Raw genomic sequence first — 12,669 nt, forward strand, 5'->3', positions numbered from 1 at the left:
AATGGAGACTATCAATAGTTCTGTAAATTAATACAGAAGGAAATTCCAGATAGCTATGGAGAGAAGAAAACTGGGTGCAGTGATTGAAAGTGACTGGGGTGGATTAGGGACAGTCTCCCTGAGGAGACTGACATTTAGATATACTGAATGATGAGAATGAGCTGTGATGTAGGGCACAAGTTCCCAGAGAGAAAGTAGAGTAGGTACAAAGAAAGACACTAAGACTAAAATCAGGTTTCTGTCTTTGAGAGACTGGCAAATGCCATGTGAAGGGATGAGAAGAGAGTGATGAGACATGATTAAGGAGATGGGGAGGGGCCCTGGAAGACCTTGTTGGTATTATGAAGATTTCTATTTATTAGTGCTACGTAAACCAATTAGAGCAGCATTGTCCAATGGAAAAACAGAGCAAGCTACATACGTGATTTTAAGTTGTCTAGTAGCCACGTTAAAAAAGCTAGGAGAAGCATATTAGTTTTAATGATGTGCTATTTAACTGAATATATAAAAATTATCACTTCGACATGTAATTACTATAAAATTATTGATGAAATATTTTAAATTCTCTTTTTAGATTAAGTCTTTGAAATCCAGTGTATATTTTACATTCACAGTACATCTCAATTTGGATGCTAAATTTTCATTGGAAACACTTGATCTGCTTTGAGATTTCATAAAAATTTATAGCTGAAAAAGTGGAGTCACATACTTAAGTTGTTCCATGCATACTTAAGAGATGTCTAGTAATTGTGTTTTAAAATTTAAATTATATGAAATGAAATACAAATAAAACTTTCATCTTTCACTTGCACTGTACGCTTTCTAAGTGTTCAACCACCTGGTTAGTGGTCACCATATTGGATAGCATGGCATATGATGGTTCTAAGCAGGAAGTAACAAATTTGATTTGCTGTAAAAAGATTGCTGGTTGCTATGTGGAACTGACTATGGAAAAAAGTGAGGATATAGGAATTAATTAGATAGCATTTGGCAATTATTTCCTGTAAATGGCTAGGTAGTAAATATTTTAGGCTTTGTGGACCATTCAGTCTCTGTCCTATATACTCAATTCCGAATTTGTAAAGCAAAAGCAGTCATAGATAGTATATGAAAGAATGACCATTGTTATGTTCCAATAAAAGTTTATTGGTGGATATTGGAATGTGAATTCCACACAGTTTCACAAGCCATAAAGTACTGTTATTCTTCTGAACTTTTAGCAATCATTTTAAAACGCAAAAACTATTCTTAGCTTTTAGAACATACAAAAAGAGGCAGCCAAGTAACATGTGAGCTGGTTTGCTGCTGCATGGATTTGGGCTCTTTGGTAGTAACCCAGGTCATAGGTGATGGTGCTCAGGAATCCATGGTGCAGCAGTGGGAGAAATACATTTCCTGTGATGGAGCAGACTAAACTTGCTGATTGTCTGAGTCTTCGAGGGAGGAAAGAGAAAAGTAAAAAATAAAGCCAGCCACTAGGTTTCATTTTGAGCCTAACCAGATGATTTCCAAAGTTCTCTTAGTGCCAACAATTCGTAATCTATGATCTTTAAGTAGAATCCATTTTTTTTTTTTTGGACCAGATTTTGGAAGGACACTCTTCTTCCTCTTTAAGTGGGTGCATTCCAGCATCTGGAAATTGCAAACCTGGAGATTTTCTCAGCTAAAGGAGTGTTACACTGTTTAGCTCTTCACTGACAGCCTCATTAAAGTCATAATTTTTTATTTGTATGTTGTGGAATTTCCTGGATCTTAAGACAGACTTTTGTATTTACCAGTGATACACTTCATTTCTGTACAGCTACAATCCTGTTTAAATAGGTTAAACCTGCTTGTTTTAAGTTGGGTTCTATGGGAATTCTAGATCATTTAGTCCTTCCCTCCCTCCTTTCTGTTTCATCTTATTGTAGTTATCTCCCGGTGAGCAAGGGTTTCATGGATTAAAACAGTAATTGATTTTGTTTTTAGCTTTTATTTGAATGTATCCTTTCTCTTCAAATACATTATGCATCTCCAAAGAAACTCATAAATTATAGACAAAGCAAAAGTTAAAATTAGATCTGAGTGTGGTGTAATGCCCAAAGGAAACTATTTGAAAAGGTTACAAGCTGTCAAAAAACAATTTGTATGGTTAAAAGCCACACAGTTAGATGCTGTTAATGGAGTATCTGTAACGATTATTTGGACATTGGTTGCTTATTATGTCTCTGTGGCAACTAATCAGTGTGTTACTTTGAAAGCCAGAGAGACCTGGAATTCGGCACCTATTATCCTGGAGAAGTGTGTGGAGGAATGTGTTGTGCCACATCAAACAAACAGCGCCTCTTCTTTCTCCAGATTTTAATAATTCCCCACCCCCTCCCAAATTGTCATTGGTGCTGATTGCAAGAATAAAGACTAGTTACTTCAGTGAAAGGATCATAAAATCAATCATGTGGATAAAATTACTGTGCCATCCAGCCAGCTGGTCTCTATTTGGCTCTACTTTGGTTCATTAGTTTATGGGGTGAATTCACTCCATATTTAAGGAAAGCAAAAACGGCATCAAAACTGGTTTGTAATTAATTGCAGCTTTTTAGAAAGGAATGCATTTGCAAATGGAGAATATGCAATGTCAGTTCGTGCTTTCTGATTATGTTATGGACCTGTCTAAAATGCAACTTTCTTTTGTGTTTATGTTAACGCTGGATACAGGTTAGACCCTTTTTCAGATCCTAACCACTATTATACATATTTTAAGAGTTTCTCTTGAACAATTTAACATAACAACACATTGTTGGTTGGCTACAGCATGTGCATCTCTAAACAATATGAGAGTCATCTGGATGCCTGGCAATACAATCTTGGCCCTTGTCTTGTTGTATTGTCATGCAGGTGATTAGATGGGCCTGTGCAACTGGAAGCCGATGTTAAAATGATTGTACATCACAAAAACATTGTGGTTTCCATGCTTTGTTAGTAGTAAAATGGCTAATGTTAATTACTTGGGCATTTAATGGACCCAGAAATAACAAATCCATGATTCTCTTGATTTTGAAACCTTTTATAAAAGGACATAAAAGCAGTCAAGCAACTCTGGATCAGTGCCCCTACTCATCTAACTCCTCATAACAAGGGCCAAAATAAGTGCAAGGAACACAAATGCTCTTAAACAAAAGGAAACCAGTAGGATGGAGCACTAATATTTAATGCTAACTCTCATAAACACAGAAAGGAAAAATCTGTTGAACAAAGAAGCCAAATGTCATAAATATGCCTCCCTGTGTCAAAGACTGGAACTAGTTTTCATAGAACACAACAGGCAAAACAGAGCTCCACTTGGCTAGTGATGGTGGAGACGTCTGTCTCAGTCAGTCGAGCTACTGACAAAAGCATTCATTTCTTTGCTTCTTTGGAAGTGATGGGTATTTCAGATGCAAGCCCTATGGCTCAAGACCATGAACTCAGAATGTGTTTGGGGAGATGTCCAAGTACACAAATCCCTACCAGATGCCATGAGACTCAAAGGCCACAGATTTCACCATGACATTTGGGCTACCTTTCTTGTCTCCTATTTTCTTCCAAGTCCTTTACCATCTAAACTTGCAAAAAATTATCTATGAATTGAAAGTTAAAGAAAAGGTCAGAAAGATGTCAGTAGACCATCAGAAAAGTGATTTTATTTTAAATGAGAGACTTTCAGTACTCTCCTCTGGCATTTGGAAAACAAATCCTAAATAAATGAAATAGCAACTCGCTCAGAATAACCTACTGGGATAATTCGCATAGAACTTTACAAAATGTCTATATATGTTTTAACTAACCCTCAAAAACCCTTAACAAGCTAGGTAGGAAAATTATTTAAAAATTTATGGGTAAAGGAACTGAAATTCATAGAGGTAAAGTAATTTGCCTCAGACTATCCAGCTAGTTAAGTCCTGGTCTCTTTGATATATATATATTTTTGACTCTATGAACTTTTTATTATTCTAAATTGTCTCCAAATTTAAGTTCCTGTTTCTCCCCATGTAGTAGTCAAGTGAAGTGAAAAGTTAAAGCATGAGGAAAGAAAAAAAGTATAATTTTCTTTGTATCTAATTCCACAGATGATAGCTTTCTCAATTAGAGTAGATATGCTGAAGACCAACTGAGCAGCCCGGAAGGAGAGCAAAACCAAGAAGTCTGGAACTGTGACTTCACAGATGAGCCAGGCTTTCCACTCTGAGACTTGTGTTCTTCTCCTTTAAGTCTCTCAAAACCTCACCCACAATATCTTCAAAATTAATGAATGTCAAAGAAAGTAAAAATACACTTTTGCTTAGGAAAACCAAATGACATAGGGCCTAAGAAATGTATCACATCAGAAATGCAATTTTAATGGCCTAAGTTTTATATATATATATATGACACATAATAAAACATCATAATTACCTATTATTTACATGTGTGTTCTAAGAATTACTTAAAATTAATTGAGAGCAGGATTAACAATTTTAATCACTTCATGAAATATTCATGAACATTCATAAAAACCATAAGACATTTCTTTAATGAATTAAGAGTACTTAATATTTTTTCACAGAATTTAAGGGCAGAAAGTCCCCATTAGATAATTCAGTGTATGTTTCTGAAGTTACTGTCTGTCTCCTTTAAAACAGGGCTCCCACACACTGTTCTTAGCTGTCAGATCTACCCATAGTCAAACAATTGATTCTCTTCTGCTTTTAATAATGATCCGGGTTCTCCCATCATAGCCAATTGGACATGACAACAACCATAACAAGAAGACCTTTGCAGATGGACAGCACTTGTACTTTTCAAAACGTACATTCTGGTTTCTGGGGCAGGAAATCCATTGATTGGTTTTTCCAGCCACTGTTTGGGCCACACTGAGCACTAGCTTGCAGGAACACCTCGAACTTCCCAACAAGATTTAAAACTGCTTCTTTCTCTAGTGAAAATGAATAAAAATCAAGACAAAATGGTTGGTTAGTATTCTGCTAGAGGGCACACACCATGTGCATACAGTGGGGTATTGAAAGGTATTCTTAAGTCCTAACTGGTGATGGTCTCCACCTGCCTCTCCACCTGCCATTCCACCCCCACAACTTCCTTCAAATCTAGCAGAAAGACACCAATTGTAATGAAGACTGAAGCAAGCAAACTAATTAAATTTTAACAGGTTGTCAAGGAAATATTACTGAAAAAATTAGGGGAAGTAGTAGTTGGAAAGGGACATGAAGAAAGGGATGGTGGAATGAAATTGACCAAATTATGCTATGTATGCATAATAATATACCACAGTGAATCTCACTTTTATGTATATATAAAGCCTTAATTAAAAAATATAATAAATAAATAGAAAAAAGACCCAAAGAGTAGAGGAAGGGGAACAGGGTATTGGAGAAGGGGAAGGAAAAGTACTCAGGACTGAAGTGTAGCTTATATTCCATGTTTGTATGATTATGTCAAAATGAACCCCCATTTTATGTATAACTATTATGCACTAATAAAAACATTTAAAACTGGAGTAAAAAAAAGCAAAAAAGAGTCTGATGTATAGACTTTAGTCACAAGGAATGCTTAGTAACTACTTGCCTCACCTATTATCCTCATCACATGTCTCTAAGGCTATTTAAGGAGATGACATATGACTCTGTTGATTGAAACTTTGGCAGCTATGTTCTGAGGGTACATTAGTGAAACTTGTTTGGGATAATCTTTAAATTTTTAATGCTGAGTTAATTATAATCAGTTGCTCAGAATCCCATTACTCCTGAGTGAGCTTGGAATTTGGATTCCTGAAGATAGAGAGTAAAAGACAAGAAGTTGGGACTTCCGGGGATCACCAAGGGCGGACATTTAGTGAAACACCCAAGTGATCAAGGCTGCTATTCACTGTTAGTACTATTACCTTTATAGTGGACAGAGATACTTCTCTTGCAACAGAGTTGAGGAATGTTAAGGGGCAAAATTATCGGAGGAAATTTACATTTTATTTTAATAATATATTCGTGTCATTATGACTCTATGAACTTGTTATTCTTCTAAATTGTCTCCAAATTTAAGTTCCTGTGTATTTTAGAGAATTATAAAATATGAATATTTCCCATTTTCAAAATCATCTTTGATGGCTCAATTGAAGACTTAAAAATTTAGTTGATGGTATTTGAATAGGAAAGTATCATGCATGGGAAATTTGAAAGCTCACAAATTGTGAAAAAAATGAGGTAGAAAATCATCCAGAATTTCTCCTACCTAGAGAAAAATCACTATTAATACTTTGTTGTATTTCTATTTTACTGTTTTTGTATTGAAGCCTGTAAAACTTTAAATTTAAAGTAATATCTGGATAATTTAGTAAGAATTCAACACATGTAGAAGAGTTTAAAGTGGAAAGAACAAATTTCTTTCTCTTTACCAATGTGCACTCTTTTGCTTCAGTGCCATTGTTAAGTAAAGGTCACATGAACACAAGCACTCAAGACCATGACAGTCTGTGTGAAAACTGACAGTTACTAAATGATGAATGGGTGAGTAGAATATAGAGTGTGTATATTCTGGGCAAAGGGATGATTCATGTCCTAAGCGAAACTGTGCAAGATTCACAAACTACTTAGAAAGGCACACAATTTAAAGCTCATAAATCACTAATTTCTGGAGCTTTCCACTTAATATTTTTGGACCACTGTTGACCACAGATAATTGAAACCTCAGAAAGTTAAACCATAGACTAAGGGGGAATACTTTTCAAATTTTATAATATTTACACCTTTCTATATTATTGACTATAAGAACCCATGCTTTGCTTCTGAATATAACATTTAAAAATTAATAAAATAGCCTTTATGACATTATGATTAAGTGACTACAATTTATTGCAGAATCACATAGTTTAAATGGATTCACATAAGAAATTCAATCAAACTGATGTCACCAAACCCTTTTGAAGGAAAATATTCCCAGCATGATACGTGAAGGTATGCCAGATTTTCTGTTTAAATTTTTAAATTTTCTTCACTTCCTTTCATTCATACTTAATTGCTAATGTTTACTTTTATTAGATTATAATCTAACTTTTATTCCTTTTTGTTTGTCTTGGGTGTACTTCTTAATAAATAGTTTTTGTGGGAGTGGCTTGAGTGGTAAGTTTTGTATTTAAAAAAATCTTCATAAAGAAATCACACTTTATTTTCCTCAAAGTCATAATGACTTTGGGTTGCATGGGGATGCATCTTTAAAACAGATAATTGAGAGATGGAGAGCACTGTGTGGGAGAGGGCTATAGACCTGAGACCTGGTTCAGTCGCATATTAACTGCTTTATTTTGTATCTGTTTCTTAACCATTCTGGGTTTCAGTTTTCTTCTCTAAAATTATTATATAAAAATACTTATAGGTTTGAGAATAAATATGAAGAATTCATGAAGTAATAAACTACATTCTTTTTTTTTAAAGAGAGAGAGAGAGAATTTTTTTAATATTTATTTTTTAGTTTTCGGCAGACACAGCATCTTTGTTTGTATGTGGTGCCAAGGATCGAACCCGGGCCGCACGCATGCCAGGCGAGCGCGCTACCACTTGAGCCACATCCCCAGCCCACACATTCTTCTTAAAATAGTTGTGTAGTGACCAAATGTTTATTGAGTTCATTACAAGACTACCTTTAATTAGAATACATAACCAGCAGAATTATGAGAAACTGAATCACTTGAGAGGGTAATGCATCCTATAAAATGTATGTACCATTCTGCAAAGTTTGGAAGTTTAATCACTACCCTGAAATTAGAGTATGAAGAGAAGACAAGTGAAATGCTATGAGTAAAGATTTAGATTCTTAGGAATTTAACGGATTGTTAAATGGGATTTTCTTCCTATCTTGGACACTATTGTGTCCCAAACCTGACAAAGTATATACTTGTATACTTTCAGAAAATGCACAAGCTTCTCCATCTGTTCAGAAATTCTACAGATTTTCAAAAGAATAGAGTGAGAACATGCTTCTTAATAGCATGACTGACAACTTATATACTACACAATTTACTGATGTAAAGTGTACAATTCAATGGCTTTTAATATAGTCACAGAGTTGTGCAATCATCACAAAAATTTTGGCACATTTTCATCACCTCCACAAAGAAATTACTTACTTAGTCATCATTTCTCAACCCATTTATAACCCCTCCAATCCTAGGCAAATCTATTTTCTGCTTCCATAGATTTTTTTGTATAGGTCTTTCATATGAAAGGAGTCATGCGTATGTGGTTGTTAAAAAACCTAAGTATAAAGTTTTCAAGTTTCATTTATGTTGAATCACATATCAGTACTTTGTATTGCCTGCTAATAATCCATTGTATGAAAATACTCTTTATTCATTCACTAGTTGATAGACATTTGAATTAGGTTCACTTTTGGATGGTATAATGCTAAGGCTGCTATGAAAATTTGTGTACAAGTTTCATGAGCACATAAGTTTTCATTGCTCTAGGCTATAAATCTTGAGTTAGAATTGCTGGGTCATTTTATTTAATCTTTTTGAGGAACTGTTAGACTGTTCCAAAGTGGCACAATTTGCACTACCATGAGCAATACATATGAAGGGTTCCAAATTTCTACAATCTTGCTAACATTTCTTATGGTCCCATCTATTGATGATAGCCATCCTAGTATCCCATTGTGGTTTTGATTTGCATTCCCAAGATGATATTGAATATCTCACATTTGCATATTGACCATTTGCATATCTTCTTTGAAGAACGGTCAATTCAGATTCTGTTCCCAGTCTTTAAATTGAACTTTCATTTTGTCATAAAAGAAAGCTTGTATTTTCCTTCCTGGCTTCCCTCATCATGTGAGATAGCGCCAATGCATGGTCATGAGAAGGATCTGCAAGAAGAAATAAATCATTTCTCAGCTGGGATATTTATGGCCTTGAGAGATTTGTAATCCAATACTGCCACTGAATGGGAGCAGAGCCTGAAGAGAGTCATGTAGAAGTTACTTGTCCTAGAGTTTGAGGGACATAGATGCTGAGTTTTTCTATGGACCCGTGGATATCTATCTCTATTACTAATGTCTAGAGCCATTCAGAAAAGATCCTGCACTTGAGTGCTGCCTATCTGGGATAAAAGTCCATGAATATAGCACCAAGTTAAAAGCTGAGGAGAATCAGAAATGGTTAGGATGAGCATGAATTGCCTATGCAGTGAAGGGGTCCCATCTGGGAATCTCCAAAGAGCCCCCAAACCAGTCCATGAGATGAAGGATCTGAAGGGAGAGGAGTACATTACATAAGCATCAATCAAGCAAAGCTTTATCCTTCCATTTCTCCCACTCAGACAGCTCCCCCACTCCCAACCTTGGAGGATCCTGAAACAGACAGGCAGCAGGTTAGGAGGGGGATCAAACAAGAGAAGACCCAGACGGCACTGTCTGTCCCTGTTTTCCCACTTCTGGTCCTTGCTTGTGATCCAGGCATGTGCTGGGGCAGGGGAGCTAGCTTTGGAATGAATAGTTTTGATTTAGATGAGATTGGATATTTTTACAACTGAAAATAATACTGCTCAAATACCCAAAAGTGACCATAAAACTACAGGGAACTTCCTAAAACATTTTCCAAGAGAGCCGAAAGGAGATTTAATAGAATTTCTTAAAATAGTAATGGAGAAGAAAACTAATTTGAGGTCGTACTCTGTGAAGTCCAGCCTACTGAACACACTCACACTCGGATAGACATCCACCTGTGCTCACAGGGCTCCATTCTTTCTATGCTGATGAACTGGCTTTAAGTCCTTTGGTCAATGCATCACAGAAAACAGTGGGATGGAGTTGTATGGAATTCCCAATCAGAGGACACAGGGAAATGGTAGAGTCAAGCCACAGAAGCCAAGTCTGTGACTGGCATTTTGCAACTAGAGTATGCAGCCCTATGGTTTGGAACTCTCTTCAACATCATTAATATTGCCAATGACTCTAATAATTTTTTAGCTCACCTTATATGATGAAAAAAATCTTCATTCTCCTGGGAGATCTCAAACCTTTTAATGATAGGTAATTTCTTAAGTGAAAATATTTAGTCAAAAAACGGTGATTAAAAAATAGCAGTGAATACAGAAACAATGGTCCAAATTAATATTAAATGTTTAATATTCAATGTTTATAATGTTAATATAAACAGCATGCTAACAGAAGACACTTGGTTGTTTAGGTGGTACATTCCTTGGTTGCTGGGTTGGAGCAACAGTGTGGGTCAGTCCCAAGGGTCCATGCATTTGGTCATGTCAAGCCCAAGATCAAGAGAAAGCTCATGTGCAAAAGAGCTGAGCATTACATCTTAGAGACCCAGAGCACGGAGGCCCTTTACACAAACAGAACAAATCCTTTTCAGTACTTTTAGACCTTAACAAACATGGGGTGATGTATAAAACCACACCCCCCACACAGTAGCCCCCACCCTGTGAGCCCATGCATTCTTTTCAGTATTTCTTAAATCTGCCCCACTGAACAATCTGCGTTCATTGTAACAAATACAACCTCATTGAATTGAATTCTGAAGACTTTATACTTGAGAAAGAAAGAGGACTGATCCTGTATTCTCTTTAGTTTCAACAAGGGACAGAGCATGGCAAATGAGAAAGCTTGGGTGAGCCCACTTCGATGAGTGGAGAGGGATGGGGAAGGGAGAAACTGGAGAGACTTGTACTAGGTAAGCAATCAATTTCCAGGTGTCCCATGAACAAAAGAAACAAAACAGAAAACCAAAGAAAACAAAAATTGTTAACGTCAGTGCTTTAATTGTGTGATGATCAGGCAGCCTTGGGTGCATTTTTCTTTTCCTACTAAAATATGATACATTTAATTTAAATTCCTACATGGGTAAGGTAAGGTTTGGAGTCAGAATCATCAAAATTATAAAGTGGGAAAGGAAAACATGCCAGTAGCTATTTGCAGATGTAATAAAGGCTTGACTAATCTGAATATTTATAGTGTGTATTAACTTACCGGCCTTCACAGTCTGATAAACTTGCACTATCGCCCAGGCACACACGATTCATCGTCTAGTATCATTATGATTATCTATGGCCCTCTCATTACTCACCCATTGCTTCAGTTGTAGCCAGAGTAAAAATAATAAGCCATAAGCTTCCCTGCTGCTTAGCCTAATAACAAATCATTCCCAATTCCAAGCCCAATGTCTATTATTCAAAGCAAATTAGGATCATGCAGACAGATTTCTTCTTCCTTCACCAGGGCTGCTGACCCCTCTCCCCTGAAGCTGTCGACCCATGCAAATGTTACATTTAGGAACTCATTCTTGATTTTAGAGAGCTACAAATCCCTAATAATGTAACAAGCCAAACAGAGAGTTAGCCTTGTAATGCTTCAGCCCACAAATTACCTAGACAAATAAAAAGGATTAAAAAAATCTTGAAAATAGCACTTATCATCAGTCTCCCATTCAGAAATAATAAAGGGAGATGGTTTATACAGATTTAGTAATAAGACACGACATAAATGTAAATATAACATGTTATGACCTTTCTTCTGGTGAACAATAAGCATTTTGTTCATTATTCAGAGACTCTTTGTTTACAATGAATGTGGTGATGAATCGAAGTTATGACATCAATTAAATCACAAGTTTATATTATTTTCAAACAGACGAAATGCAGATATTTTAAGGTAAGGTAGGAAAAATGATGAGTTACTGTCTGTTCTTAGTATCTAAATGAGTTATACATATTCAAAAAAGGAACATTAAAGACACTCTCCAAAGCCAGGATCATATATTACTTTTACCTGGAACAAAGATAACATTTGTAGAATCCCATTAGCAATAAATCTTTTAGATTTTTTCACTTAAAATATCATGATCCCGATGGGAAGAATAGATGATCAGTAAATAGAACTCTGATATCTGTCAGGAATTTGCCTGAATTAGAGCTGAACTCACTTGACAGGAGGATGGAGAAAAAAGATTACCTTAGCATTCTGATGAATGTACTGGAGTTTTTCTTTAAATGCATCGCTAAAATGCAAACAAAAGTACTTACCTTGTCACATTTGAAAAACACAGGACGTATAATGTACAATTACAAATGATATAAAGTAAATATCCCTGGATAAAAGATAGTCACAGACCATAGAATAGCTTCAAAGAATATTGAGCTTTAATATGTTTTTAGAAGTATTACATAATAAAATATAAATAGTTTAGTATTATGCATCTTTCCTTTTAGTGATTTCAACATGAGAGAGAAAAATAGATGAAAAAAATGTTTTATAAATTCTCTCTTTTCTTACCCAACTTGTGGTTGTGTCAGGAAGAAAAATATGGTAAGAGAAGACTCAACACATTCTGGAACATTGTACATAACATGGAACTATTATATTATAGGAACACATGATTAACATTGACTCTTTGGAGCACTGGGGTATCTGGCACTGAAATGATTTGCTATGGAGCCCTTGTGGATTAAAAGACCCATTTCCTAGTGTAGGAGAATTAATATCTTTCCATTAACTTATTTCTCTGAGAGAAAATGGCCCTGACAAGGGTGGATCATACCATGCTGAGACTTATCTTGAGATAGAGGTCATTTCTTTAAAATCTCTGTGCAGAACTTTACTTGCTTTCTCTTTAAAAGCGAATTGGCTATGAACTTGTATATAGGATGCTATCTTGGATAG

The 12,669-nt window shown here is 35.7% G+C and overlaps 1 long non-coding RNA gene across 1 annotated transcript; it reads right to left on the reverse strand.

Annotated features, from left to right (window-relative positions):
* Positions 1-1,952: 1,952 nt before the first annotated feature.
* LOC144377776 (uncharacterized) lies at positions 1,953-11,974 on the reverse strand. The gene is made up of 2 exons (XR_013438849.1): positions 8,713-11,974; positions 1,953-4,930 (listed from the first exon to the last, which is right to left on the reverse strand). It is a non-coding gene; the product is annotated as an uncharacterized LOC144377776 (long non-coding RNA).
* Between the last annotated feature and the right edge of the window lie 695 nt (positions 11,975-12,669).

This window comes from Ictidomys tridecemlineatus, chromosome 5, assembly GCF_052094955.1.
Source record: "Ictidomys tridecemlineatus isolate mIctTri1 chromosome 5, mIctTri1.hap1, whole genome shotgun sequence".
Taxonomy (NCBI): Eukaryota; Metazoa; Chordata; class Mammalia; order Rodentia; family Sciuridae; genus Ictidomys; species Ictidomys tridecemlineatus.